Consider the following 26,719-nt stretch of genomic DNA (forward strand, 5'->3'; position numbering starts at 1 on the left):
TAATTTATTACCAGCTTTTCTCAAGAACAATTTCTTAGACAATCTATCTTGGCTCCCAAGTTATTTTTGAGGGTAACTAAATCTGTGAAATTTAAAATATATTTCTTAAGCTGAAACAACAAGACTGCAGATTCTCTCAAGTGGAACTTTCCATTTTTTTCAGTTATCCATATCTTTGAAAACAGTCCAATACAAACCCCCTCGCATGCTAAGTCTCACAGTACAACGTTACTTATTTCACTGCTGTAATCCAGTTCTGAAGGATGTTCAAAAGGCCCACAGACTAAATTTTTTTTAATGAAATAGATCCGATTCAATCACATTTCAGGAAGGTCCCTGAATATTTCTTTTCCTTTCTTTACAGATAATGCCCTAGGATTATATCACGATTTCCTAAAATCAGAGTAGACTCAACTCTGCATTTTTAGTACAGCTAGCAAAACATCTGAAGCATGATGACTATTTCTTCCAAAATTTGAATTTCATGCATTAACTGGGAATTCTAGTTTAACTCCAGCTAACCAAGATCGAGAATTAAGAATTTAAACGCAGTACTCAAACACAGTAAATCTGTACCTCTTCAGCAGAGATCTTAGTGGCTGTCATGCACCTTGCTTACTAGACCTTCACTAGGAATGTGAGAAGTATTTTTACTAGTCTGGGATAAGTTTTTTCTGTATTCTTTTCCTTTGCTCCTCCTCTCCTTGCAATTCCTCAGCATGAAAGGGAAGAAATCTCTTGTTGCACCATTGCCTTTGTCTTCAGGTTTGAAAACTAGGTTAACTTGAGAAGAATTTCTCTTAGAGACAGATATGCACTATCTACAGCTTTGGGATCTGAATTCCTTAGGAATACAGTCCACAGCAATGTGGGTGAAGTTCCTGGGTTCTTCTGACTACCTCCACTCAGTCTTTGCTTTTCATTTTGTCAGAGGTTAACAGGATACTCCCAAAACACTTGCTGAAGCCTCTTTTCAAACAATTACCCAATTCCTTCCCCTTTCCCCCACAGGACCACCTCCATCTCGGCTGCTACACCACTGCTCTGCACTGCTATACCCATTCTGATTTCATGATCAGGAAGCAATAACAAAATGGGTACAGGTGATGGAATATTTCTCTTTCCCTTCCCCCACCTCTGACTTCACGAATAATATTCGCTGCCAAAGACATAAGCACACTAACCCTTGTACTGTGAAATGAACAGCAAGTGCTGCTGCAGATGGCCTTGGAGTGGGTCACTCCTTAGCAATCGTCAGTGCACATGCTGACAAGTGTTACGATTCATTTCTGAGCGCCTGGTTAAGGTGGGTCACTTATTGACAAGGGACAGAAAAAGCAATCTCTTAACATCCTACCATGTGGAAACAGTAAAAAAATTGAAGAAGAAAGGCAACAGCACTTCTCTACCAAAAAATTCTCGAGCAAAGACGGGCAGGTGATCCTTTGCAAAGGGTCAGGGAAAGCTACTGGAGGGATATATTCCAAAGTGGATGTTTCATTTAAAAGATTCGGTCTAATTTCTTTTTAGCAAAAATCCCCTTACGTAAACAATATATTTTAAAAAACTGCTCAAGAATTTGGGTATTCCTCAGTCTCAGGGTTCCCATTTTAGCAAGCTTTTAAAGAAACTCTTTTTTTGGCTTTTACCGTAAAAAAAATAGGTCACTTGCTTTCTGTCATATTGGGAGCAGCAAAACAGAACTTAGAACTCCCCAAACCAGACAGTTCTGCAAATGATGGCATATGGAGCAGTGGTTCCCAATGAGCGAGGTGTGATCACGCTGCAGGAGAGGTGTGGATCTTCCAGACCTCTGGCCTGGCACTGGGAGATGACAGACTTGGGGCCAACAAGGACGGGAGTGATGGATAGAGAAAAGCCATGGTGCAGGGATGGGGAGAGCGCAGAACCTCACCAGGTACCTATGTAAAACTATCTTCTCCAGAAAGTTAGGAACCACTAACTGAGGGACTCACACCCTTTCTCCTTGAAGCTGATGAAAATTTTACCGTTCGGAAGAGGAGCTAGAGCTGTAGTTCAGTTATTTAACTTTAAAGGTGTAGTATCGGTATTTCCCCCCTGCAGCAAACGACACTATTACATTTCACCATTTGACAGTACTCTGGTAAACAGTGCTCAACAGTACAAATAGCAACCCTTTTAACCAAAATGCTGATTTACAACTCCAGAGCGATAGAAAGTAGCCTTAATGCAAATAAAAATCAAGTCCTACATATTGGCTTATCTTTTTTTTTCCCCTAAATTAACAATCTCTATAAATGTAAGAGAGAAAAATTAATTATGCCTACCCTTACATCATGCTCAATGTGTACTGATGCAAATGCACCCTATTTTAATTCCTCTGAATGTTAATAATAGAGTAAATGAGCACTAGATTGTGTTATACAAAAGCAATGGAAGTAATTAAACTTCATTTAATAAAATCATCAGGGATACGGAAGCGTTAATGACTTATACTCTTCCTCTGCAGGGAGTGGAAGATGTGTTGGTACATAGGAGCCCGAGTACCACTGAGATGAGAGCAATGTAAATATATAAACAGGAATGCTAAGGTAAGGAGCGTATCATATATGAAAAAGCTTAGAGTGAAAGCCCCAAGCTACAATAAATTATTTACTTTAAAGCACCAGGAAATAGTACCATCTCAGGCAAATGACAGCACAAATATTTTCCATCCTCTGAGAGGCAAAGCATCAGCACTGAATTACTTTTTAAGTGCAAAGCTAGTTAAATGTTGCACTAACAACATTTGAGAAAAAAAACGTTTAAACTGTGAATGGTTGTTCGCTTTGTACAGCCTTCGGTCCTGCTCTATATTCACAAGCAGCATTGTGTTTGTACGACTTTTGTCTGGAATTGCTGGTAGCTCTGTGAATGCTCTCACTTGGCCACAAAACCATATATTCATTTTTTATGACCATGGACACTGGCTTATCACCATTTATTCCTCATTTTCACCCATCCCAGTCATCATTTTTCTGTAAAAAAAAATACAATAACTGTCTCTTAGTCAGGAAGAAGGAAAAGTACCGTCTAACCGAGTTGATCAATGGTGTACCACAATTGATAAGCTGTAAAAACTGCTTATCAGCAAGATAATTTAAAATCAAAAGGAGATAGAGTTGAAAGAAAAAAAATATAAATAACCTTCCCTTCCACATTAACAAGAAGTACTATTCTGTCTTCATTGCATGGAACCCACTTTTCTGCCACAAACACACTCCTACAAAACTTCCCATGAATATTAAACCTCTAATGACTGCGAGAATCTGCAGAAAACAGATCTCAGTAATAATAAATACTTATTTTTCTTTGGACTGTGTGGTTTTATTTTAAGTGTCTTGACAGCCTACAAAGGATTAATGACAATTGATAGTAGTAACGATTGTATTTCTGTAGTTATTCTGCAAAGAAAACCCTCCCTAAATATATGAATGATTCATAGTACTAAAACTGGACAGCAGACTTCAGCACAATGCTTCGGATTGTTAAAAATTCTGTGTAAGTCCGGTTACAAATTTTGTAAATTTTTGCAAGCCTTTTTCAGAAAGCGCACTCTGTCTAATGCAGTGCAGTGGCTCTTCGCTGCTCTGGCATTTCACTAAGAAAGAGCTGAGCTTTCTAATTTTCCACAAATAAGGCAGCCACCAGCGAGTGGTAGAAGTTGCATTTTTTGTTTGAATTCTAGAGAAAATAGCTTCTAATATTTTGTACAACATCATCTGTCTGTAGATCATCATATTAACTGATCAAATTTTCTTGAAGTCTCTCCTCTATCTCCCAGTTTTGTTGTTTTTTTTTTTAATGCACAATCTTTTTGATGCTTACCTTGGCTCAGGTTTAATCCACCTTTTCACCTTGGTGTATTATACAACCCAAAGAAAGATTTACAGAGTCAGGGCTGAAGGGATTTATCCTGAGTTTAGCTATGTCCGTGCCTGGCACTTTCTAAAATGAGCTGAAGTGACACAAACTGACCATAAAACATCTGTTGCACAGTAAGTGTGCTATGGGATGAGGCTTTATGTGATTTCCTTAGAAAAAAAAAAAAAAAAGCTTTTATGAAAATTAAATGTTAGTATTAGTGCTTATAATGTGTTGCAGAAATATCAATACCTCTGGCATAGATATATCCATTTAAGAAAATGTATTGAGACTGTGACATACATCAATGTTTTGTGTTACAAACATCAATAATAAAGAATAATAAAATCTCACTTCTGCCAGATGGCTCAGCACTCTTTGCAGTACTGGTGCATTAGATATACTGCTTCTCATTAGGCAAGAAATAAAGCTTGGAGGCCAGCGGCTGGAGCGTGACCCCAGTTTCGCAGGCCAATGTTTGGAGCAATTCCTTCATCTCCCAAGGAGTTACTTTTGGTTTGCATCACCGTGTCTGAGATCAATATCTGTCCCCACAAGTACAGCAAAGGGTGATTTTCCTTCACTTGATGTGCAAAGAAAAAGGGGTCATGCTAGGAACACTGTTCTCTTGAGGAAAGACAACAGGGGAAAAAAAAACAAACCCAACAAAAAACCACAACAAAGACCCTAACAGCTAGGAAGTGTCCAATCAATCCTGCAGCATTAAGGTAGCACATCACTTTGTGCAGCACTAGTTGTCACTGTGCGGAAGCTGGCATCGGTACCCTTGCTCATCCAAACAGATACAACTTGTTTTGCGAGCAACAAAAACCTCTGACAGCACCTAGGACCCCCTTCTCCATCCTGAGAAAGCTGCATTATTACTTCTATGACAAGAGAGATCTATTTCAAGCTTAAGGTAGGCTGGATGAAAGCAAGGAGCTCAATCAGTAATAGGATTCCTTTCCCACCTGTATTAAAGAATGACTGAGGAGGAGTTAAAAAACAAGATGGTAAAGACAATTTTGGGAGTATTGCTGAACTGCTGAGACACAAAACCTGGTTCTTTTACCTCCCTCTGACCACAAATTAACTTTTTTCTTTTTTTTTGTCAAATATTCAGTGCAGGGAACAAGGCTGTGGAGTTGTCCTCAGGCTTACATCAGTGTGATTGTGGTCTGTGTTGTTATCAGCACAGTGTTTTTATGTTGCTGTTTCTGTGTTCCCATTGAAGGCATCTGTGTGAGTAGTACAGTAAATAGTACCTATTTTGAGAAGCTCTTTACATTTATCTACTTGAAATATTGATGACTGCTTTAAACTTATAATAGCATATGATATTTTATGAAAGTATTGCAAAACTACTCATGCAGATAACTACCTGAAGACATCTTCAAGTTAAAGATTAAGAGGCTTTGAGAATAGCAAGAAACTGAGAGTTAGTGCCACTGGTGTGACTCATTTCAGAGTCTCCTTGCTGAAGCATTCCTCCAACAGACACGTCGTCCTTGACTCTGCCATGGTGGTGCAGCACATCTGGTGTGTCGGGCGCCCACTGCCTGGAGAACTCTTCCAGTTCAGCCCAACTGGAGAATGAAGGGCACAACATTGGAACAAAGGAACAGATATTTACTCAGAATGGTATAATTCTGCATTTCTGTAGGTTTAACACTGACATCCATTCTTCCATCTCATCTTTAACTTGTGACACTACATGCACTACTATATATTTCAGACATATTGAAATGGTGGGTGATTTTACAGAGCATATGTGCTGCAATCTCTAGACACATCGCAGCATGTTAAGGATGGAGAATCAGATGCAGTCCTCAGATTGAGTTTTTGGTTCCTTTGTTTTTGTGGGTTTATAACACATTCTCCATAAAGTGAATTGAATTTTGCTTTTGTAGGCCTTTACACAGATGGGTAAGTTAGGATTTTTCATGGAATTCATCAAGAATGACTTGAAGGAAAAGGTGAGATAGCCAGAAAAGAATCCTTCAGAATTCAACCAGCATCAGGATTGATCAAGTAATCGGTTCTTAGCTCCCTTTGAATGTTTCAAAGCCATCATCCTCTTCCACGTTGCCATGAGAGTGAAGGATATGTAACAGATACTATTAATTTCTATTTTTGTGCACTCTGGGCATGCATGATTGGCTCATGCAGTGATGACTGTTTTAGACTACAATGTAGAAAGAAATCAGTATTACTGTGAAGCCTTAGCCAATTTTAGAAGTGATCTGTAGCCAAATCTTTCTTGAATTTTTGGTGAGAATCTCAGCTTGATTTTAAAGCTTTAGCAATGTTAAGAACTTCACATATGTTTTAGAGAACTAGCTGAAGCGTACAGGATTCTCTGCATGGATCCCAGCTCACTTATTTTCATATTTGGCTGCACATAACCATATAGGATGACCTTTTTCATATTTCGCTTTTTACAGTGTTTATGAAAAAAAGTGAAAAAAGTTTCAACAATTAGTCAAATCAAGTTAGATAATTTTAGTTATTTCCACAGATTTTAGGGCAACCTCTCTGTAGATTTAAAAAGGCATTTAGCAGAGGACCCATGCACAAGCTCTCTGGCGGAAATAGAAGTTCATCTGATAACAATTTTGCAAGGCTGTTCCCCATCATCATTTTATTACAGTAAGCATGCCAGTGCCATGCACATACAGCTCCAGTCTCCACCCCAGACGGACCTTTTTTGGTTGTGAATGGCCTATTTTTGCCGTCTTATTATTCATTTTGACAGCCTTTACTCGGTCTAAGTAGTTCTTCCTTTCAAAAGGACTGTTTCCAGAAGAACACTTCCAGTGTGGTTGAACAGGTCTTAGAAGAACACATTTAATATAACTAAGTATTATAAACATTGAAAGGAAGTGAATTCCAGATGAAGGAATACAGGAACAGAGAATTTCAAGGATATTATCATAAAATTACAACATGAGCAGATTAAAGAAACCAGATGATTCTGATCTAAATGAGTGTTTAGAAGTGCGGTTGCTACCTGTTTACACTAGACCATATCCACTGAAGGTCCAGGAAAAAAAAGCTAAATAATTTCAAATAACACAGACGCAGCAAGGAAGATTGCAAGCACAGGTTTAAAAGCACATTGAATATTGTTCATGTAATGTTTCGTGCTCAATGGTACAGCATTAGTGTTAAAACTTCGATGACTTGGCAGGGTTGGGATCTCCCCTGCAATACTCATACCTGTCTCGCGTTGAAATTTTAAATTGCGCAACTTTGTTAGCAGCCTGTCAAATTATTGAGACTATTTATATTGTCCCTAAGTGATTACCAGTGCAGCGGGTTAAATGAGGAAATCACACCATGGGGATGTAACAAATCTGGGGCTCCTGACTTACAGAAGACGACTAAAATGTATGTGTTCGAATGAGACTGACAGCAAGGACACAAATCTCTGCAGAAAAGATCAGGCTTTAGTTACAAGACCTTTTCTACCCTACATCCCAAAATATCTGTGCTGTAACAGAGAAGATATTATTGGTATACTGGTGAGACATGAGATGCTATCTTATCATGCATCAAGTGTAGCTTATTAAACTTGCCCTCTGCTAAGAACTCCTGCGCAGAGTTTGTGTATTTATTAAAAAAAAGCAAACTTAACCCAAAACCCCAAACCACCCACACTTTCATGATCATTAATATTCATTTCATTAATTGACCTGGACAGATATAAAGACAGTAAAAAAAATATTTAACAGTGTATAGGAGACCTACTCAATGTTTCATGTAACACCATCAACGGTATTTCAACAGGTATACCCTGAACAGAACTCGGCTCCTTTAAGTAAGATATGAGTGCTGTCCTGTCAGCTGAGCTGCTGTTGTACACTGAGCCGGACCACCTATTTCCTGCTAGATGATAACCACACACAGGTATTCGCAGACAAAGATTTAATGCTGCTGTTCCAGTCTCCAAAACCTGCTACTAAATAAAGCCATCAGGCAGTATTTTACCAATAAAGACTCTATGTGTGGATGCTCCTACCAGCCAAAACATACGTACACACAGACAGCATCCATCTAGTTATTACTGAGCACTGAAAAAGGGGTGCTAAAAAGCTTTTCAAACCTGCGTATGGAAGGCAGTGATCTAGCCAGAGCCGTTTCTATCCAGCTGAAGTATTCATAAGGCATCTATCACCTCGGTATGCGGGCAGCACCTAAGTATTTGTAAGCCAGAGAGACATTTGTGACCAGAAGCGTTTTTGCTGAATGCAGGCATTTGGGGAAGCCACTTCATAGATATTCTGTGTATGAGATAGTTTTCCTGACCACGCAAGAACATGCACAGGGAACTGCACATTTATAGCCAGAAAGAGGAATGGGCACAGCTCCCTCCCTGATGCCGCACCCCAAGGGACATGGGAAGCTGTACAACCAGCGAGAAGCACCCCTGCCCCCAGCTGCGCCACCACCTAGCTTTGGAAGTTACAGGGTGCCTGTCAGCTTTAAACCAGCCAAAATTAGCTGGGCTTAATCTGACATCACTGTTGTCACATATGTCAGAATATTCTTCCCTCCCTGCCCCCCTGCCCGACAGGTCCCCCTCGTATTATTATGTTTGTGAATACAAACTAGAACATGTAGCTGGCTAAGGTGATGTTCTTAGCTTTTAATGTTATTTCATTTTGATATATGACAATTTCAGGGTAGAACTATTCCCCTTTCCTTCCCCCCCCCCTCCCCTGCCCCATTTAGACACACTCTTAAACTAGACACTAGGTCTTAAATTAGTACAACTTGTTTCTCTAGAGAGGTAAGTAAAACTACATTTTGAAGCCAGAAGAGTTAAATCAGCAAAACCCCATTTGGATACTTTTGTTTTAAGCCAAATACCTTAGGAATTGTTTTTGGCTGAGTTAAAATATGCTACTCGTACAGTACAATCTAGGGGATTTACATCTGTTGAACCGATTCCACAGAAAAACGTAAAACGCAGCCGATGAAGCAGTAGACAAGAGTCCTTAGTGCAGTTATTTTCGTGACTTCCAGTGTTGGTTCAGGTGGTTTCTTACCGTGTAACTCTTGGCCCAGAATACATAAGGATGTAAAAGCTTTTATTCAGGGGGTGGAAAACAAAAGGAAAGAAGCCAGCTAAAGAGGATTCAGAAGGAAAGAAAAGTTCAGGAAAAAATGTGAAGCTAAGGATTAAGTTGTGTGACAGCCCCCAGCATGTGTAAGCATATGTTTGTCATCTGGGAACTTGTAGAAACAACAAAGTTTTACTGAGAGCATGAAAAGAAAGAAAAAAACTAATTGTAAACTATACCTATTGTAAACTCATTACACTTGTGATTATTAATTAACTCTGTGAGTGCTCCAGCCGCACATTCAGAAAATTAGTAGGGAGAAAGACCATTCAAAAGTCTCATGGTTCAGCTGCATACTTCTGAGCCCTACGGACCCAGTACTGGGACAGAAACAGCTGTGGGTGGGTTTGAGGACTTGCCCTTGCCAACTGGTGCTGGAACTCAGAAACAGCACATCAAAAATCTGGATTGAAAAAGGAGGAAGAGAAAGGAAAATGCTAACCAAACCCTGCACTTCTTGCTCACATGTACAGCTCAGTAATTCTGTTAAATGCTGTTGATTAAAACCCCTCAACATATAAATATATACATATGTACATCAAAGACATGCATTTAGTCCCAGCTGAAGATACAACATTTTAGGAGGGCTTGGAAGCCCACAGTCAGTAAAGCACTATAGCTTTTATGTTTAAATATGTGTTTCTAATGATCAATATTTAGCAAAGCTTACTGTAACCCATAGGAAGTCCCACTGACGTTAACATAGACTTCATCAATCCCTTCACATCTAAGCGTGTGTTTAGCTGACCTGGATGTACAGAGCGACGAAGCTTGCAAACAGGCTTAGGGAACGTATCTATTAATGGTTTAGCATATAAGAACACATGGAGATGGAATTAAATTTCTGTTCAGTTTTAATATTCTTTACTATAAACCTAAATGCAAGCTATGTCCACATTAAAAAAAAAAAAAAAAAAAAAAGAAGATAAAAAAGGCAACTTGAATTTGAATTAGAACATTTCTTCCAGACTTCCCTCCTTAGGGGTAAGTTCTTTGCTGGTGCAAATTTCCATAATTCAAATGAGTTACAACTGCTTACACCATCTAGACTCGGTCCCATCTATCACCTCCATTATCTAGATAATGCGGAAAATAATCTGTTCAGTGTTTTCATTTCCAAAACAATGTCATGTTACAATTCTCAGCAGAGTCAAAAGGCTCCCCAAAGCCACGCATGAAGAATAAACTGTAACCTTTTAAGATTTCCAAGCTGCGTGATAAATAATACTGAACTAATAATAACTCGGAGAGAAAGAGAAGCACTGTTTATCTTATTTTTCTCCTTTAGGGGAAAGAATCTAGGTAGCAGATTTTGTCATGATTTTATTGCTCATTTTCAGTTCTGCAGGTTTCTTTCTTTGTGCTCATAGATCGTAATGACTTTTGCAAGAGAAATAAATTGTATTTCCATGGGAGCACAGAGCCAGGGCGTTAGGCAAATTGCAAAAGATGATGATGAAATTTGGACTAAGCTCACAACATGCTTTAGGTCTTGATGATTTAAAAACATTCCTTTAGTAATAAAAATCAAGTCCTTAAGTGCAATCCTAGCAGCCTGCATAAAAACAAAAACATACACAGGATTATTCTGGTTTGATTTATAGTGCTTTTGCCTACTAGAAAGCTTAGTGCGAGAAGCTTGCCAAGGTCAGTGCTTCTGCTTTCAGATTTCTTTATGAAAAAGGAGAAAGCAAGCTGCATTTTCAGGTTTTTTTTTAAAGGCTCTGGCACAGCGCCAGCCACTAGGCATTCAGGAGGTGTTCTGTAATCCATTCAACTGTAACATAAAGTTTTGTTAAAGGTATGCTAACGTATTCTGTGCCGGCTGTGTTAATCAGTAATGTTCCATTAAATTGGCCACTGTCATATTAAAGAAAGATCTACACAGTTTGTGCCCACTTGTAACAATAATATTTGACAATAATTATAGTGATACCAAGGTGTAGGTGGTCCAGTTGGCAAGAATAGTGCAATATTTCTCTTTAATAGTGACTTGATCATACACGTAGGGGTGTTTTGTTGAGGCTTGAAGGGGATTATGATAGCCGAAATAAGATGAGATAATTTGCTGAGAAAGTTTTTTGCTTCTTTAGGAGAACACATCCTTCTGTGCCAGTGTGTGTGCGCGCATGTATGTACCCACACACAACCACCTCCCGGAGAAAGTAACCCTTACGCAGCCGTGCGCTGGAAAAGCTGGCGAGGTGAAGCACCCTGCCAGAGGGAAAACTGAAAGCATGCCAGGCGTCCTGTGTTTGGGAAGAGGCTTTAACAAACAAGGGCACTGCGCTGAGGTTTCTGCCCTCAGCTGTAGAAACGGTGACTGGGACAGGGAAGATGTTGTTCCAAGATATCTCTTTTTTTCACCACCTCTCCCACCTCTGGACGGCCACCTCTGCTGTGTGCTACAATCTGCCATACATTACTTACACCAGCGCAATAATTAAGCGCTGAAACGATCACCATTTAAGACAACAACAAGCCTCTCCATCCACACTGCCTCAAGAAAACAAGAACGCTTAGCAACCAGCAAGAGCTCCCAAGCCAGGGTGACCCCCCAAACACACGGGTTGCCCCCTCCCATGCTGGGCTCCCAGCTGCAGGGCTGCACTGGGCTGGGCTGCTCTACAGTGCAGCCCCATGGCCTGGGGCCAACTCCTACCAACAATTTAGCTCAGAGTTTCTACTGGTGTTCTTGACAGACCACTGCGTGACGAGGTCCTTCTGCATCCTTAGTTTGCCTTGGCACGGGGGGTGATGCCCCCACTGGGGGTTTGGTGTTGTATGGAGCTATGCATGGGTGCAAAATGAAAGAAACCAAAGTTTTGGGGGGGAAAAGATCTTCAAGACAACATAGGAACACAGAATGGTTGCTGTTGGCAGGGACCTCAGGAGATCATCTAGTCCAACCAGAACGGGTTGTCCAGTACATTGTCATCAGGTTTTGCATATCTCCACAGCTGGAAACTCCTCTGTTCAACTTATTCCAGCATCTCACCGCCCTCACAACAGACAAGTGCTTCCTGTGGTCAGATTGAGTTTCATATCTGTCCGTTTGTCTCCATTGACTGTGTCCTGTCACTGGGCACATGCAACCTGAGCCAGATGAATGCTCTGCTGGATCCAGGTTTCATGGAGGTCTGCACAGACATAGCAATCAGGCTAATGAAGAAATCTGTACCCTTACAATCTGTTTAGGGGGATCAGTGTTTTCTTCTCCATTTCTCTCTACTCCTTTCCAGTAACTCCTCTGGCCAGTTTATCAGGAAAGCCTAGTGTGGACATTGCCTAGATGACATCTCAAATATATTGAAGCACATGGAAGTAGATACAGGGGTTTATTCATTGGTGTAGAGTGGCAGGATGCTACCCGGGGCATCTATGGAGGTGTCAGTGTTTCCTCAGCTGTAAGTGAAAAGTGAATTAAAACAATGCTTCAGATTTGAACTTGCTTAGCCAGTTCACAACCTAGAAATTAATTTGTACTGAGATGATTTAAATCAGTTGGCAATTTCTTTTTTCATTGGTAGAATAAAAATTAGTGTTCTGGCCATTTCCAGATGTTTCCTCTGCTGCTTAAAACAATACCATAACTAAAGGTGGCTGCCCTATTTCAGTGAAGCCCTGTATTCAATCGCTGGTAGTGCGCACCCACCGCCTCTAGCATTTTACAATGCAAAACAATCATCAGTAATCAGAAAAGAAGCTGTAGCCTGGACTCGGTAGCTAGGATTTCCCATTATACTTGCTGGCACTTGCAGTACTTTATGAAGTTATTAAGAGATAACACACAAGTTCTCTGTGCTTTCCCCTCCTTTCCCTTATCCTCAGAGTCTCACGTGCGTACTCTTGGTAGTATTCAGAGGACAACACGCTACTAAGCGCGTACACATCCACAAATGTTCACGTGACATCAAACTGCATCACACAGACACAGAGAGTAATACATGATGACACTGATTCAAGACAGAGGTGGAGAAAGACAACTGCTGCGTGGTATGGCATGCCCGCCAGCTCCCGGCGGCCACCGCTGCTCTCCGGTCCAGCTACTGGTCTCCTGACCTGATGCAGTACACGGCACCTCGCAAGATCACAGCCCGAGGTAATATGGCTACAGGCATTTCTTCAGTGATTGTTCTGTTTCTCACCTCCACCTGCACTTCATGCTGTGAATACTTTCCTTCAAAGCAGTGACACAAACGGAGTGAGCCCAGAAATCACCCATTACGGTTTCTGCTCCGATATCCCTTCTGTCTTACACCAGGTGGGACAAACATCCCTGCCACGGTATATGGGGTATTGGCTTCTTTCTCCTTGCCCCCTCCAACCCCTTCAAATCTGGAAGAATTCCCTGGGTGACTTCAAGCAACCATCCCATACATCAGAACAGGAATAAGCTTTTCTCTTTTTGTCCTAGAATCTGTCAAAATGAAGTGACTGTACCAAATCACCAAATTAAAGAAACAGAGAGACAGCAGTCACCAGTGAAGGATAATGCAAGCCAGCCACTGGTTAAAACAAACGGACCAAGTTTTAGTATTCAAAGTTGTAAAAAAACCACTTTAGAATACTTATGTGGTCAGTGAGATGACTTCTGGAAATTTCTAGGGCAGATAAACTGGAGATACAAATTCTTATCCCGTCTTCTATTTGTTAACCCTCAATAACCAGGAGGTGCAAACAGAGCTATTATTAAAGCCATCCAAAAGCATGTAACTGACTTTTAATTAGATGATGTTATATGATTGTGTGCTAATTTTGACAAACACTTTGGTGACTTGTTTTCTGAAACAGCAACAAAAGAATGTTTTGTTTCTTTTAAGTTTCAGTGTTTTGATATAATTTGTCAGCTCAATAACTCCAGCCCATGTTCCTGTTCTGTATATCATCTAGAGAAGCATAAAAAAAAAAAAAAGGGGAACATTCACTCTCTGTAGTTATAGCTATAAAATTTTGTGAGAAAGATTTTAGTCACATCAAATAATTTATCCTTTTGCAAGACAAAACACATCAACAAAACAGTCCAATATTTATAATTTGGAAGAAGTGTTTGGAGAGGAACCCGATTCAGAATAAAAAGCAGTTCTAAACCCAGTTTGTTCTTTCTTTGTTAAAGGTCATACCTGCTTTAGTAGGCTAATTTTAAATACGTGAGAATCTATTCAATGTAATGAGATCAGATTTAAACGGTTCATCACACATCATGAAAATCTTTTTTTCTGTTTGTAATGAGTGCTTGAAAAAAAAGAAAAAACTGTGTTTTCATCCACCAAAGAGGAATTAACAGCAAGCATGAAAAAATAATCACTTTTCACAGAGGAGCAGGTAGTGTGGTTTGGTGTACCTGACTGCTCAAGGCGTTAAGACAACCGGCCCAGCTAAAGGATGCTCTTCCCTCCAGTCTTCACAGGACTGGGCATCTCGTCTGCAAGGTGGTTAAGCTTCATGTGAGGGTTGAACAGCCAGCAACCGAGGCCCTCACCAAGTGGGAAGCCCCAGCACAAGCAGGGGAGCACCCTGTGTGTGTGTGGCAAAACTTGCCTTTTGCTGGGGAGCCGAAGCAGCTCAGCAAAGCCAACGCCAAACTTCTTGGGAAGTTAACACTGGTTACCTCAAAAAAAAAAAAAAAAAAAGCCACCTGGCCACCATCACTGGAAACTGAAGCCAACACCCAATTTAAATCAGACCACAGACAGATTTGTCTATGCTCCATCTGTAACACAGTGATGACAGTGAGCCGTGCAACTTTGTATTGGTGAGGTACCTTGAGGCTGCGTGGAAGGCCAAAAGGGAGTGCCAATGATGCCGTTATTATGAAAAGCCATTCAAAGATAAGCAAACGTCGATGTCAGCAAAAGCATCGGCTTCCAAATCTTTTTTTTCTTCCTCAATGAAGTAAATCAATTTACATAAGAAATACATCAAATGTATTTTCTTTTGATAATGGCAAATCATCTTGCTATCAAGTAAGTACAGATTGCAGAAACCTAATTGGACTTTTAACAACTTGGGAAAAATTCTGAACGTTACATTTTATACACACAAATGTTTGATTTGGTTTAAAAAAACCAGCCCCCTACCAAAGAAAAAGAATCAATACATTTTATGTAAAGGAAGCTAAACATAAACGGCTTTATTGTACCCTCTATTTGTATATGCAACTTCAATCGGCAGAAATGGATACTGCGTACATATCCAACTGAGCCAAGTATTGCCAGCAAGAATCTCACAATTACAGACAATTACCTTGGTTTTCTTGCACCTGCTGCTTACAAGGATTCTTTATTAGTTGGATTTCTTGAGGAAAGAAGGTTTTTCTGCATGAAAATCTCTAATCTCTCCTGAAGTTGAAAAAAACCCCCTTAAACCAAGCACAACAACAACGACAACAAAAACCCCCAATAGAACTACAAGAAACCACAAACAAACCTTAGAACACTACCATGACAAAACAAATCCTGGGCACAAAAGCAGAGGAGCTCTAGGTGTAGACAGCTCAGAAAGAAAAGAAAATAAAGAAAGAATAATAATAAAAAAAATAGTATTCTGAGCCTCTGGTTTATGCAAACATGAACTGCAGGGAACTGGTTCAAGAAATCTTTCTCTACCCACTTTCCTGTGTATGTGCCCCCTGCAGCAGTTTATAACAGTCAACTTTCAGTGCTCAGGTAATACAAGAGTTACCCTCATTCTTCAAAGCATGGAAGAGGACAGTCTGTCAAGAGATAATGACCCTTATTCCCGAGGTGCTATTATGCTGGAAATGGCAGTAGTCCTGCCATCCAGGTTGAATAATAATCTCTGTTGTTAAAGAAACTTGTCATCTTATTTGAAAGGCTGCAACATTTCCACCACTTAAGGCAAAATGCTAGAAGTTGACAGTGAGAAAATACTTACGATTAGAGACATGCTCTTTGCTCAGCCTATCTATTCCTCTTCTAGTTTGGATAAGTTGTTGACTATTGAACTTTGACACTTTAAAGCATCTGCAATATTCTAGAAGTTTTGGTTATTCAGCCAAACTCCTAATAAATATTATAACGTTAGGCTTATGCTACTGCCAAAGTAGCAGCAGTGCCACATGTGATACTTGGAACACGCAGACACTGATGCAACAGAGAGAAAGAGAAAATAAAAAAGTCCTGCCACCCCTAAAGCTCCTGCTAACCTCTGTCCACTGTGACACACCTGATCCCTGGGGCTCTACTCCTGCTGTGCCACAGGTTCTCTCTCTCTTTCTCCGCACAAAGCGGGAAGCTGCCTTTGGATTTCCTTGAGGAGCACCCAATGGTAGGCATCTAATCCCAGAAACTAATGATCTCTTCAGAATCACAGTTTCTTCTGCTGCAAACCAATTTCAGCTTAATCCAACTAATTGCAATTCAACAGAGTATCCTTTCCTTGGGAGAGTATAAAGTTACATACACAAAAATATATAATTAAAATAACCTTTCTAAAGTAAGTTTAGGTACTTGAAACCTACAAAGTGGCAGATCAATCTGGCACTTGACCTCAGCTCAGCCCCCTTGCATGTACAGGTTATGATGCAGTCTTTAATTATATGGTTACATAATTATATTTCCACAGAAACCCAGATTTCTTGGTGGAGTGGGTTACAGAATGAAAGCATATGGCTTTAAAAATGTATTTATGGTAATTTAAAGAGATTAAAAAACAACCAGTACTGAAAAGATCATTTATCTCAGCAGTAGCAGATGGGGCTCCTGCTGAGATCAGGACTTCATTGTGCTCTGCTCCTTACATGCACATTAGATTAGACAGCAGTTATTCCAAAGACTTTACAGTCTAAGTAGGGCAGTCAGGCAAAACTACAGGAAAAGGAATTATTTCCTTCATGTTACTAACAGGGAAGTGGACGTACTGAAGTACAAATAAGTTATAGCAAGGTCAAGTGACTGAATTCAGTTTTGCTAAGGTGCAAATCAGCTTTCACCTGTTACCGCTGGCCTCCTGGTCTTATACTAGTGAGAGCTACTGGTCTGTAAGAGCAACATAGCTCCAGGTGTTGGCAGATTTTGAGGTTGGAATGTATTATTACTATGAGCTAGGTTAATCTCAGCAGTTTCCCAGTATCCCAGATGCATTGCTATACTTGTTTAGCAATGTTACAACTGTAATAGCCTTGTTTTTCCCTTCATGGCCAAGTCAAGCCAAGCTGCTCAATTAACATTGCCCTAGTAGATATTTTCATTTCGTTACATAAAATTTAAAATTATCAACTAATGTTTCCTCCTAAGAGAGAAAAGTCTAGAAAGGGCTTCACAAAATAGAATGGCTTTAGCAGCCTTAAAATTACTACCTTACCTGATAAACATGTTACACAACGATGGCATGTTTTAATGTAATTATCAAGTTCTTTGCATACGGGAGGCAAAGCACTGCTAACAGGGTGCTGCAGGTCAGGGCTCAGGATAATTTGCCTCTACTGGAATCAGTATTGCCTAATAAAAACATGAAGTGGTCTAGACCTAGTACATTGGATTCAAAAATTTCAAGACCTGAAGGAAATTTGATGAGAAAGGACCATTAAAGTTTTGCTTATCCAGGAAGAGGCTTGTCAAAGAACAGAGATTTCCTTTAAGCCACTAACCCCCTTCAGTTCATGACTTCTAGACAGTCTGCCAAAAAAGCTTCTTAGTTCTCTTTTGTGTGCTTGCTCTCACCTGAATAGGCTGAGGAACAGTTAAAGGCAGTTCTTTGGAAAGGTGTGTGTGGGTTAGAGGAAATTCTGGATGGAAAATGAGTTAATAATGTCAAGTAATTGGTCATTATGCTTGGTTGCTGACATGGTCATCTGACCTGCAAACCCCAGTGTATTTCTTCTGCTTAGGAAAGCTGGAGTTACAGTATTTTTATTCAGTTTTTGGTGTGTGTTCCAGGTAAAGTAATTAGATAAAACACACTATTCAATTCAATTAGTATAGTAAAAAAAAAAAAAAAAAAAAAAAAAAAAAAAAAAAGATTAAAAAAGTTTTGAAATCCAGATCTTGTATTCCTTTACAGATATAAACTTCCAAACAAAGTTTTCATCTATAAATCAATATAATCAGCTACAGTGTTTTTCAGCCCTTAGTGATATAGGTAATACAGACAATATAGCTGAACTCATTTGCTTAAGCAGAAAAATCGGTCTCACATATTCTGCATGCTTCTAACCATCTGTATGACACACATGAAGGAATCTTGCCATTGTAATATTCTATAATTTGTAAATGTTACTATATCTTTCAAAAGAGGAAAACTCATTCAATGCATAAGGAAATCCTTCAGTAAAAATAGACTTATTCAGACCTTTTGTAATCATTTCTATCAGACCTTCACTCAGAAATAGCGTTCCTAATAATCATATCTTAATGAAATTGTTAAAAGATTCAGGGTCAGGCCTTTGAATCCACAAGAGCAGCTTGAAGACCAACTCTGCTTCTTTCTCACAGCTCTTTGTTATGATTGATAGAAGCGACAATCTTCCTTTACACTTACTCTGCACAGTTCTGAAAATGAGACTAGCTGGTTTAAATAGAATAGGAAGGGGTGTGGGGAATGTAGAAATTCACAGTGTTGGAAAGATACCGGCATTTATGGGATGGACATATAACATTGTTATTTTGGTGCAAAGTGTTGCAATCAGAAGCAGATTCAAGAGATGAGAAAGTGACAAAAGGATGGCTGAAGTCTTGCAGTTGATACACAAATTAAGATGAACATAGAAGAACCAGAGAAGGCAAAGAAACTTACAGATGCTCAGTATTTCTAGGGATTTTCAAAACTGAGTCCTCTTCAAGCACCATTAAAACAAAGAAAAATATCCCTCACTACCAAATGAAGTCCCTTATCTGTGTTTTCTTACGTTTAAAAATCTGAGCCTGGAACTCTTTTAACAACAAGCCTTGTTTTCTGTGATAGTTTTAGTTCTTTGTAGAATTGCTGGGCTAGAAACGTCTATACAATATCAGAAAACACTGTTCAACAGCTAGAAGTTGCAGAGCATTACAGCATAGTATTCTTATGCACAACAAAATTGATCTCTACAAGATATTCCTGAACCAGAGTATTAGAGTCTGCCCCTGAAAGCTGAACTAAATTAGAGTGCTCAATGCAAGCCTAAACAATTTAGCAAGAAAACACATGAACAAAGCCTTCAAGAGAACACAGATACAGCACTGTCCGCAAAAGTTAGTCACATTATTTTACACAGACAGTTAATCTCCCATGAAGTAGACAGAAAAGGTAAGATGTTCTACTTTGAGAGCAGCACAGTCATTGTCTTCAAATAATTTGGGGCTAAAGTTTGGTGCATATAGAGTATTTACTATACCTATGACAGTGAAGCCAATATCATCATTGCCACAGGTTTAATTTTTAGTCTGAAATTTCTGCTGATGGAGAGACTTTGAAGACTGTATTTGTTTTCTCAGCAGCTTCTGTCTTTCAGATTTTCAAAAAAAAGTAAATCTGCCTATCATGTACATGCATTTTATTCAGATCTATGAAACTCCTTAGCAGGTAATTAGATGTGAAACAATAGCGGCTGCTCATCTGGCTGAACTGAGGGAAATATTACACTGAACAGCAAGGGCTGATTAGCTCCTTGAATAGCAATAAAGGATACAAGCGGAGAAAGTTGGTTTGAAAAAAAAAAAAAAAAAAAAAAAAGTAGAGACAGCATCATCATGATGTATAGTTAAACCTTTAACATAAAGAAATAAACCACTATATAATACATCATCTATTAGGCTGAAGATGGTTTAAAAACAGTTGTTCTCTTTTATCCTCAGTATAACTTTTGCTTACTAGATAACCTCCAGCACAGACTTTCTCCTTTACAGTGTGAATATTTATTCCATAACTGTACCAGAAGCCCACGTTGCTTTGATCAGCCTCCCGACTAGCCAAATGTTTGAGACTATTTCCAAAGGAACACATCTGCTCACAGGAGACAGAACAGCATCTCGCGCTCTGACTAGGGCAGCCGTGCTGCCAGAGCCTGCGAAGCGAGCGGCAGCCAGCAACTGCCACCACTAACGCTCTGCTGGGGCGGGCACAGCAGCTCTCTGATTTAGAGAGGATGAACGGAATTTTTTGTTGTTTTGGGGGCAGCAGGAGGGTTGGTGGCCTGATGCAGTAAACTGGAGAGAAGACGATGGAGGTCAATTTCTAAGACCTCAATCCACATTAGCTATGCCAAGAGCATAAAGCTAAAGTGAGCGAGCCTTATTTTTAGGCTATCTTCTTTGGTCAGTTTTCTACCCTGCTCCCTTCATACTGCGAGGTTTTATTCAGTCGTTAGTGTTTTGATACTGGTGCTAGTTTATATAATTGCTGCCCTTAGCTGTTCATTTCTGACCCCGTGTTATCCCTCTCACGCTAGCACAAGCATCAGTGCAGCCGATTCTCTCAGTTCACTTTACTGTGCAATCTGGCTGAAAGTTAACAGGAGAAAATATTTTTTTTCCTTCTGATGAGCCAGTTTCCTGAACTTGTTCACTCGGCATATGCAAAGAAGGAAAAGGAAAATGCCAAAAAAAAAAAAAAAAAAAAAAAAAGTGTAGCCCTACTGAATGTCTACATTCTGCCTGACTGCAAATGGAAAGCAAAGCTTTTCTAGTATTCTCCCATAAGGAATATTCCAAATTCAAAACTGCCAGCTTGCAGTCACCGGCTCCTGAAGCACTACTCCTTTCAGCAGGCACCCCAGACTTTCCCCAGGGCATGCCCATCCGAAGGGGTAATGGTTCGCACACCAGTTACAAGCTGGCTGGTGACAGCGCCCGTGCTGGGGAGGAGATCACAGCCCTGATGGGGCTGGCAGTGCTGTGCCAGGCACAAAGTGATGGGATATCAGTTTTACTCATTCGGGATCTGGCTCTGTATAAGGGAAGGGAAAGATTTATCCTAGATTGGTTCTAAGCTTATCTGTCTGCACGAGATTTCTCAAGTCTAAGAAGGGCCAGCTAGGCAGCGAAACATGATAAAATGCCTAATTCAAATGCTAGCATCGCTACCCTGCTAGGAGAGCATTAGCTAAAGCAATCTGCTACAGTTAGCCACATATTCATCCTCATCTTTGGGAGACAGGGTGCAGGGGGGCTTCAACAGCGGAATAAGCTCTTTCTGCTCTTTGCCTGTGTTTCATCCTTTGCCTCTGCTCTAAAGATCTAATTTCTCCTGCTAACATATCTTAAAAACATGACTGTAATAAGGCAGTGTTTTCCTTCAGCTAAAATTCATTTTAAAAACAATTTGCTGTATGTAAAGTCTAGCTAGATTTGTTTTTCTATCGAAAATTAAAGTTTGCTTTTGGCAGATGATGAGGGAGAAATGGGTTAGTGGAAAGTAAAAACGTATTCCTCCCTTGACTTGTTTTGTCCGGTCATTTTTCCTCCATTTGCCAGAAATTACAAAGCGATTGAGTTCAAAAGTACCACACATTGTGAGTCAGAGACTGGATTTCCAGTGTATTTACCTTGGGTGTATTTGTACACCGGTTGTAGCAAGTGCTGTGGTCCCACACCAGAGACAGGCATGCCTGCACTTCCACCGGTGGCCTTCCAGCACGGGATGAAGCAGGAATTCCCTGCTGGGTGGGACTCCTTTAAACCCCGAGTGTTAGGAAGAAAACACTTTCCTATTGTCATAAAAGAGTTCGCATTAATATTACGTATTGCTAAAATGCAGCCACAAGACCTGGGGTCAGACTCCAGGCTGTTGTGGGCACGCACGAAGAGCGGCCTCAGATGGCAGCTCAGGCACGGCGATGCTCCCACTGGCCAGCCCTGCCTCGGCCACACTGGGACAGGCTGCGGCCGCACGGCCTCGGCCCCAGGCACCATCACAGCTGCTGCCATGGCCTGGGGTAGCAGTAGGGCAGCATAGTGTGCTGGCATGCAATTAAGCCAGACTAATGACGTGCCTCACCCTGCTCCCCACCCTTGGCACGTACTTCTGTTGTTTCGACTTGAGCCAAACCTTGCGCTCCTCTAACCCTGCGGTGAACCTGCTCAGAGCACTGCGCTGGCAGAAAACTCACCCTTACCCAATGAACAAACGAAAACTTGATGAGGGTTCTGCCAGATTTCCTCCTTCCACCACTTCAGCTGAGTGCCGGTGCTGTGGCAGCCAGCCAAGGGGAAAGGAGAGCGATGTCCTAATCATTAGTTTAGTTGCATTTTGATAACACTCGTTATTGGATCAGCTTGGTTAAAATGTCAAACTGCATCCTGATGAGACCGACATTCTTCACAGCCTGACATAGCCCTACTGAGGGGGTGGACAAACACAGCCTTGACCGACATCGAGCAGTGCTCTGAGCAAGGCTTCCCACAGAAAAAGCTGCCCTGACAAGACTCGCCTACAGAAGAGGTTGAAGCTGGCAGATGAGCTCTGTACTCTCTTTCTAAGCAGAAAGGAAAAACAAGACCCTTTAATAAGTAAGGGGATTAGAAACAGCGGAGACACTCAGGCAAGACAACAGATGCTATGGCAAAGCCAACGTGGAAAAAAATTCCAAATCTGGAAATTTTACAATTGTATTGGTGCCCTGTGGCTGCTTGAGAGAAATGAGAAAACACAGATGTGGAGAAAGCAATAGCCACAAACGTGACCCCAGGGAAGGGAGAAGAGGGAGAGCTCTGCAGCACAAAACTGGCTGAAGGAACACAAAAAGACCCTTTTGGGGCACAAGACACCATCTCTAGCTTTGGTCAATAAACAGAGCCACAAGTGAGAGGCGCACCCGGTGTGCACAGAGTCCTCCTCCACGTAACAGGCACGCTTAGGTCAGGAGCTGGCTCTGGGCTAGTTGCTTGAGCCTGAAGCAGCAATGCTTGTATCAGGGAGCCTGCTCCCATTTCTTATAACCCTGCACACTCCCCAGGCTGTAACCAGTACAGGCTCCACAGGCAGAATCCAACCTTTCTAGAGGAGGATGTCACACTGCTTCCTCTGCTTCCCATCCAAGGAAAGTAAAGGCTCTTGTTTCATTTTTTTGGATGCAAGCAGCTTGTGTTAACCAGCTGCTATTATTTCATCTGGAAAGTGTGATCAGCGGGACTGGTTAGTAACTTGTGTTGTCCTGGTTCTGACTGGTATCATGTTATCTTGTGCTAGTGCCTGCAAATGGCATGGACACAAATATGGCTTTTGCCAAAACTCTGTATTAATCTTTGAATTTTTGCATGGTAGCGGCACTAAAAACAGAGCTTCTTTTGTCTCTCTCTCTGTGAAGGAAAGAGGAAAAAACCTGTGTATGTGCATGGGGAAATCCCCCGCCTGTAAGGTCTCTCCTTCCCACCCTCAAAATTCTTGTGTGTGAACTACAGTAGCTTTTTGTATTCTTGAAAACTGGCCACTCCTGATGAGCTCACTGCTGTTTGTGTCCTGAAGAGACATTAGGGCAGAAACTCAGCAACAGCAAATCAGCATAGCTTCAACGAAGTAGAGAGCGCAGCGGTGATTTATGCCAGCTACCAGCCTATGTTCATCCCGTTTAAAGACACAGCTTATTCCAGTAAGGAACCTCACTCAGCTTACAGGCAAGGGCTAAAGCAGCATTTAACTGGGGTGGGAAGAAGGGAAACCACAGACATTTTCAAGTGTACAGATTCAAAAACCAAACCGCTGGACTTCAAAGATATGTAGTGAAGAAGTGGCTTGTTATACCGACTCACTAGTCCTAGGAATTTTTCAGAAGAGTCACACAGGTCACGGTAGCATATGATTGCTTCATGGGGGGAATACAGAAACGCACATCCAGGGGCAGCAGCAAAGGCACACATGGCTCCTCAGAGAGCAAAATGCCTTCTGGAGCTCGTTGGGACTGATAAGAGTGAGCGGTGCAGGGTGGACCGACTGCAGATTCTTACTTCCATTGGAGAGGCGCAGTGCATTTTCCCCTGTGGGCTGAAAGGAAAATGCAGCAGCAGCCCCTCCTCTCATCAGCCGTCTGCTGCCCCTTCCCTTCGGAAGGCACACATCCTTGGAGCTCCATCTCCCCCCTGCCCCAAACGCATATGCTGCGGTCTGTACGGATGCCATGTGGCACATGACATAACATCTTGGGCAAACAATATAGTCACTTCTGCTGTTCAGCTGACACTAACTGCATGTGCTCATTGTGCTCTGAGAATCCCTTCTTGGACCAACTATGCCATTAATGCAAATATCAGTAGGACTGTAACATCCTCCATCATTCTTGCCTGTGTTTGATTTTCATTTTGTATTCATATGGTTGGTGCAGCTTTTTCCACAGAACCCAGAAGGCCACAGTTACTTCTCATCATTTTCCTCAGTGGAGTTATATTGGGATTTCTGGTTTAGGACAGCAGAAAATAGGTTTGTTTTTTATTTTCCCTCTCTCCCTTGTAGATGCAGTCACTGATTTTAATATGCTACAGCTCACAGTTGACAGCTGTGTAGGTTTCTTTTCCAGTATTCTAGAAATTGCAGTTTGCCTTTCAGAACTCCTACTGCATGCCACTTCTGCTCAGCTGTTAGGCACCAAAGCACATTAAAAAAAAAAAAAGAAACAGAGGGTGCCAAATAATCCACTTAAAAAAAAAAAAAAGTTCAGAAGAACATTAACTGCAAAACCACATCACTTAATTCCAGTTCAGAAAAGGTCATATTCATACCTGGGCAATAGTGTGTTTAATATTGCTACACTGTGCAAGGCTTTTGTGAACCTACACCACAAACTACCGTGTCCCTGCCACACTGCTGCAGGGACACACAGTGACCCACCACCAGGCAGCCATGGGCAACATAATGCTTTGACAAGTTAGTTTCTTCGGGAAGTACATTGCCACTAAGTAATATTCTATCTACCTGGGTTTTAAAAATCCATTTTGGCATTTGTCTAGCAAGTAGGACTGGTTGAAATATTTCATAGCAGAAAGAGTTATTAGGTGGAACTGTTCTTTAACTGAAATGGAACGTTTTTTTCTTCAGTGACAGGAAATATTTACTCAAGGTGAGGGGTGGCAATAAAAGAAACCAACAAAAATTTTCATTTTACCCCACATTCTCGAAGTGTCTTGTCTTGATACATTTTATTTGACAGTCATTTAGAAATTATTCAAGTTTGACATTATAAAACCTAAAGTTATTCCATAGTATAAACTATCTTGGGAGGACAGGTGAGGAAAGCTGATATAATCATATCTTTGAAAGACACAGGTTGTCATTCCAAATTAGAACAAAACCACAACAAATTAAGAGGAATTAAAAAAAAAAAAAAAAGTTCTCAGAGTAACAATTTTGTCTCCTGACTGATAATTAGCTTTTAAGGCCTCTGCGTTTTCTGCTCCATGACTGATCTGCTGAATGGCCTTGTACAAGTCACTTATCCTCTTTACGCCTCAGAGCACATACAGCCGAGAGAGATATACACTAGCTATAACCATATGTCATTATGCCAGTGCAATGCAGTGTGTCAGCCCCAGTATTATCTTATTCTACCTACACAGAGTACGTCCATGCAGATTTTGCTTACCTAGACAAGTCTCTCATTTGCAATTTGTAATAAATTGGGTAAGGAACACTTGCTGTAACTGGTCAAAGTTTAGAGAAATAACCCCTTGTTCCCCACTCCGAACAGCAATCATCATCTTTCCCTCCATGCCTACATCTCCCGTGACTCTGCCCGCCGCAGCCAGGGCTGTACACATGCTGCTAAAGGCAATGGGTGGTTGTTTTCAAACACCCAAGGGACTGCTTTCAGCTGCATAGGATGTTGTGATCTCCTGTTCCGAGACAGGAAGAAAACTCAATACCTCTTTTTATGCAACAGCAGGGAGATATGACTGAAATGGCAAATACGCTCTAAAAAGAACAGCCACTTCTTAGGAGGGCAGGGTGCACAAGCATGTGGGTGGCAGCCTCAGGGGGTAGGGGTCTGAAAGGCAAGACTGTGTAAATAACGTTTTCAGGTGTACTATTTTTCAGCTGCTGCCAAGACCGTGAAGTTGCTACGGCTGTACTCACTGCAGCTAAAATGCACCCCCTAGTTACGACGCTTCCCTTCTGGGGAAGCTGCAGGCTTAGAGGAGCTTTCCTGCTTGACTGAAGACCCTTCCTGCTAACTAAAGATCTACGTACGTGTCATCAATTGCACCACCCTGGATGCACTTCATCTATTAACAGCAGAGCATTAGAGGCTATTGCTGTACACAAATGCAAAGTCAGAAAAATTATATTAAGCACACATTAGGATACCTGACATTAACTACAACATGTTTACACTATATATCTTCCCACAGCTTGCCTGCTTTAAATGCTTTTGCTGAAGTGGCAGGTTTCCATTCCACAGCTACCTGATAGAGATGTGAGCAGAAAGAGACTCTCGAAGCTGCAGCTCTGTGCTAGCCATATGTTACTTGCAGATGCAGAAGACTTACCTATTAAAATTCAGAGCAGCTGTGTTCAATGATAAAATGATAACCAGTATCAGCTCTCTCTCCCAGGAGCTGAGCCACCATCATCTGTTTAAGTGAAAAAAATGTCGAACTGAATGGAAAGTCACAGGCAGCCAGAGGAAGGACACAGAATCCCAGGAACTGGTTTTGTTTACAACGTTTATTCAGGTCAGTTCACGAGGTGAGCAGTCCTTAAAAAACTTGCGTGCTCCGCAAAATCAGACTTATTCTAGTACATCCTCAGCACTTTCTTCACTCTGTGGGCATGGACAACTT

This window comes from Falco cherrug, chromosome 9, assembly GCF_023634085.1.
Source record: "Falco cherrug isolate bFalChe1 chromosome 9, bFalChe1.pri, whole genome shotgun sequence".
Classification (NCBI taxonomy): domain Eukaryota; kingdom Metazoa; phylum Chordata; class Aves; order Falconiformes; family Falconidae; genus Falco; species Falco cherrug.